This window comes from Tupaia chinensis, unplaced genomic scaffold (assembly GCF_000334495.1).
Source record: "Tupaia chinensis unplaced genomic scaffold, TupChi_1.0 Scaffold146567_1, whole genome shotgun sequence".
Classification (NCBI taxonomy): Eukaryota; Metazoa; Chordata; class Mammalia; order Scandentia; family Tupaiidae; genus Tupaia; species Tupaia belangeri.
In genome coordinates, this window is record NW_006206422.1 from 431,527 (window position 1) to 437,070 (window position 5,544).

At 39.9% G+C, this 5,544-nt stretch overlaps 1 pseudogene; it reads right to left on the reverse strand.

The window, feature by feature from the left end:
• Positions 1-2,263: 2,263 nt before the first annotated feature.
• Positions 2,264-2,700, reverse strand: LOC102498101 (fatty acid-binding protein 5 pseudogene; annotated as a pseudogene).
• Between the last annotated feature and the right edge of the window lie 2,844 nt (positions 2,701-5,544).

The following is a 5,544-nucleotide window of genomic DNA, read 5'->3' on the forward strand; positions in this document are numbered from 1 at the left end:
AGATAAGGGAGTATCTGAGTGCCAAGAAAATACTTTACCTTAAAGAATTTTTTAAAAATTTAAAAAATGAAGACAGAGAGAGACAGAGGGAGAGACAGAGAGAAGGATACAGGGGGTCCTACCAGTGGAGAATGGGATCTGGAGGGTGAAGATTCAGTAGAAAATCTTCATTATCCTTAGACCCTGAAAGCACTACTTCTCACCTCCAATGCAGAAGTCAGTCTTATTTTCCAGTCTATGTATGTCTTTATCCATGAAGTACATTTCTTGTAGTCAGCAAATAGAGGGTCTCTGGATATTTTTTTGTTGTTTGTTTGTTTTTTACCATTAAATATTCCCATCTCTCCGTGAATATTCTGAATTCTTTTCCTGACATTACTATGAAGTCTTTTGTGTCGTCTATGGTTGAAGAAGAGGTGCTCTCTTCCATCGAGAGAGAGATTTTTCCTTGTTTCCCCATTTTTCTTGTGCCTTTGTGCTGATTTCTTTTCATCTGATGCATTATATACTACTTCTTACCTTCCTGGTGTCAATTATGTAATATCAGGGGTGAAGAACAGTTCTACTTCTCAGATACGTTCTTGGTAGAAGGCCTTATCTTCCAATCAGAGAAGTGAGCATAAGCCAGCTTTAGGTGGTAGTTCCTTTTCCAGTCTCTTGGAAACAGGTGCACCTAGGGTTGCACTAGACAGATTCAACTGAAGGAAGAAGTAGGAGTCAGTAAACTATGAAATCTCAAAATACTCCTGAGTTGGGAGACCAGCAGTTAGCGTAATGGCTATGTCGCTGGATTCCCACGTAGTCGACTGGGGTTCTCGTCCCAGACCCAGTGGCTTAAAACTCACGCTGGGTGCATGTGCATGCATGCCCAAGATCCCAAGAGGAGAATAGAGGAGAAGGGATTGTGGCGTGGCCATCCACCCTGGGGGATGATTTCTCACTTTCTGTCTCTCTGTCTCTGTCTGTCTGGTGAGCACACATGCCCTATAGCAAAAACTTCTCCAAAAAAAAAAAAATACTCCTGAGTTGGAAGAAGGCAGGTGAATGTATGAGGTGGTTTTCCTACTTCATTTTGTCTCACTGACTGCCGTCAATTTCTGCTCCATGGTGTGAGTTTGAAGGATTAATGGCAGTGAAGAGATGTGGCAGAGCCAATCAGAATGTACCTGGGACAATCAGAAGGCAGCTGGAGGTATGAAGAACTCTTCCTGTCTCTGTAGGTCTCACTGATTGCTGCTGCTCCCTGCTCCATTGTACAAGCTCAAGGTATTAATGGCAGTGAAAGGATGAGAGAAGGGTAAGTCTGGCATGCACCTGGGGTAATCAGAAAGCAGTGGGAGACCTGAGGTGGTCTTCCTGCCTCAGTTGGTCTCACTGACTGCAGCTACTCCTTGCTCTGTGGCATCAGAGCAAGGAATTAATCGAGGGATTAATGCTGGTAAAGGGATGTGGGAGAGGCCAGTTTGGCATGTACCTGGGGCAGTCAGAAGGCAGTGAGAGAGCTGAGGTGGTCTTCCTGCCTCAGTTGGTATCCCTGAATACTGCTGCTCCCTGCTCTATGGCACAGGCTCAAGGGATTGATGGCAGTAAAGAAATATAGGAGAGGCTGGTCCAGGATGTGCCTAGGGCAATCATAAGGTGGTGGGAGCTGTGAGGCAGTCTTCCTGCCTCCAGTTAGTCTCAACTGACTGCTGCTATTCCCTGCTCAATGGCAAGGGCTTGAGGAATTAATGGAAGTGAAGGGATGGGGAGGGCCTAGTCCAGGATATACCTGGGGCAGTCAAAAGGCAGTAGGAGGTCTGAGGCAGTCTGCCTGCCTCCTTTGGTCTCACTGACTGCTGCTCCCTGGTCCATGGCACAGCTTGAGGGATTAATGGTGGTGAAGAAATATGGGAGGGGCCAGTCTGGGATGTACTTGGGGCACTGGGAATGCAGGAGGAGGTCTGAGGTGGTCTTACTGCCTCAGGTGGTCTTACTGATAGCTGCTGCTCCCTGCTCCATGGTGCAGGTTTGAAGGATTAATTGTGGTAAAGCAATGTGGGAAGGGCTGATCTGGTATATACCTGGGGCAGTTGGAAGGCACATTTTTTTTTTTATTAGCACAAACACATTTATTTACTAACCAAAGGGATGATCTTAATTAAATCAACACTTGGAAATAGTTGCATCTAAAATGTTTGCGATAAAGGTAATTGAACACACTAATGAAAAAAAAAGTATTATGGAGATTTGCTCATTGAACTGAGCTTGTTAATTCTCGCAGCTAATTCCTGCCTGACATGGTGATAGATTTTTTTTCTACTTTTTCTTAGACTTGAATACAGGTGACATTATTCATGATACAGTCCACCACTAATTTTCCATCTTGCAATTTTCTTGTTATTGTGCTTTTTTTCCCATCCCATTCTTGATGTTGAACCAATGCACCATCCTTAAAGTCACAGACAGTCTGAGTTTTTCTGCCGTCAGCTGTAGTTTCTTCAAACTTTTCTCCCAGGGTACAAGAAAACTGTGTTGTTTTTAAAGTGCTCTCAGTTTATACGGAGAGGTTCTTCCCAACACAAGTGATAATACAATCTGGTTTGGCCATTGCACCCATTTTTCCAGAGCCATTCCCACACCTAGTTCCTTCATGTATTCATCAAAGCCTTTGCTGTCCACCAGGCGCTATCTTCCTTGCAGCTGCTGAATGTCAGCCATGGTGGGTGCAGGAGGGCGGGCAAGCACAGCAGAAAGGGTAGGGACCCGGTGAAGAGCTCCCAGTGCCACTCCCGGCACTTGTGGCTGCTTCATAAAGGCCGGAAGGCACATTATTAAACACTGAATGGGCCAAAGAAAAAAATCATAAAAGAAATCTAAAATATTTTGAGATGAATAAAAACAAAACAACACAACATACAAAAACTTATGGGATACAATGAAAATAGTGCTTGGAGAGAATTTTATGGCTATAAATTGCTACCTTAAAAATAATGATTTTAAACAAACAGCCTCATCTTCCACTTTATGAACCAAGGTAAGAGCATGGGCCAGTTTTGTGTCACAGCAATAATGAGCTATGTAAGAAAAGCCAGATCCCATATGGCAACCATTTGAATCCCTGACCCAGGTAGCCTGGGCATGCATGAGTGCCCAATATCTCATAGACTAGAGGACCAAAGAAATGTGATTATGGAATAACCAGATGCTAAGGAGGGTGCTCCTTGCTCTCTTTATAACTCTCACATGTATGCAAATGTGTTCTATCGTTAATAAAGAAAAAATTAAACTAAGAAGAGTGAAGCATATTCCAAGGAAATAATTAATGGAAGAGTATTGATGAAATAGAAAACAGAAGAACCAAAGGCAGAAACAGGAAACCAAAATCTTTTTAAAAACTTGACAAACTAATAAAAGAGAATCACTGAGAAATTAGGAGAAGATTCGGGTTGCCAAGATCAGATTGAAAAAGGAGACTTTACTATCAACCAGCAGAAATAAAATGGATTATAATATTATAAACATTTATAAAAACAAGTTTAATATTCTAGATTGCATGCAAAAATTCCTAGGAACACAAAAGACAAATCTGACACAAGAATAAATAGAAAATTGTAACTGATCTCTATCAAGTAAACAGTTTGAATCAGTAATAAAAATCTACCCAACAAGAAAACTTCAGAACCAGAAAACTTCACTGTAGAATTCAACTAAATGTTTAAGGAATAATTAACCCCAATTTTTAAACTATTCCAAAAATTAGAAAAGGAGAAAACATACTAGCTCATTCAATGAGGCCACATTATCCTGCTACCAAACCCAGAAAAAAAAATTACAAGACAATTGCAGACCTATTATATAGATATAAAAGTTCTCAACAAAATACTACAAGCCAAATCCAACAGCATATGAATAAACACCATAAACAAGTGAGATTTATCTCAGCAATGTAAGGATGATTCAATAAATAAAAATGAAATAAGAGAATATAGAAAAAGATTTTTTAATCCCACATGATCACATCAAGCAACAATGAAAAATTACTTGACAGATCCCAAAATCTTTTCATGATAAAATACACACCACACACACACACACACACACACACACACACACACACACATAGAGACTCCAGAAATGAGAACATAAAGGAAGTTTCTCAACATGATAAAGGACATTTATGAAAAGCCCACAGCTAACATAATACATAATGGTGAAAGGCTGGATAATTTTGCATTAAGAAAAGAAACCAGATAAGAATGTCCACTTTCACCCTTCTATTTAACATTATACTGGAGGTTATAACCAGGCAATTATACCCCCAAAAAAGTGTCCAATTCAACAAAAAGAAGTAATTCTAACTTGTATATTAGGAAAAATGATCTTATATACAGAAAACCTTGAAAATCTACCAAAAAGAGGGACCAGCAGTTGGCATAATGGCCATGTCACTGGACTCCCATGTGGTCGATGGTGGTTTGAGTCCTGGACCTGGTGGCTTAAACTCACACCAGGCATGTGTGCGTACGTGCCCAAGATCCTAAGAGGAGAATGGAGGTGAAGGGATTGCGGCATAGCCTTCCACCCTGGGGGATGATTTCTCGCTTTCTGTCTCTCTCTGTCTTTCTGGCAAGTGCATGCATCCTATAGCAAAAATCTCTTCAAAAAAAAAAACAAAAAAATCTACCAAAATGCTAATAACAGACTTCAGCAAAGTTACATGGAAATATAAGATAAAGACACAAAAACCCATTGCATTGCTACACACTAACAATGAAAAATCAGAAAAAAATATATAAAAATATTTTCTTTAACAACAGTATCAAAAACAATTAAACACAGGGTCAGCAGGTTACATGGTGGTTAAGGTGCTGGACTCCCACCCACATGGCTGACTCTGGTTCAAGTCCCAGATCTGGTGGCTTGCTTTCTCACTTTTCCTCTCTCTGTCTCTCTCTCATGAGCACACTTAAATAATAATAGCAAACTTAAAAAATAATAATTAAAAAATTAAATACCTAAAACATTAACTAAATGCAAGATTAGTACACTGAAAACTTTACAATACTATTGAATGCAATTAAAGATGTAAATAAATGAAGACAGACAAAGTTCATGGACCAAAATACTTAACAATGTTAAGATAACAATACTACTGGACCAGCAAAAGGTGTAACGTGTGCCCAAGATCCTGAGAAGAGAATGGAGGAGAAGGGATTGCCACATGGCCATCACCCTGGGGAGCGATTTCTCACTGTCTGTCTCTATTTTTCTGGTGAGTACACATGCTCTATAACAAAATCCTCTCAAAAAAAAAAAAAGTTAATGGTACTACCTCATACAATATAACAATTTAGTGTAATCACTATCAAGATCCAAATGGTGTTTTTTGCCCCCCCCCCAAAAAAAAACCTGATCCTAAAATTCACATGGAATTGGAAGACCCATAATGGCAAAAATAACCATGAAAAAACAATGCAATTGGAAGACTCACAGTTCCTAATTTCAAGCATCTCAATTCCCTAATTTACTACCAAGCTACAATAATAAAAAAGTGTGGTACCA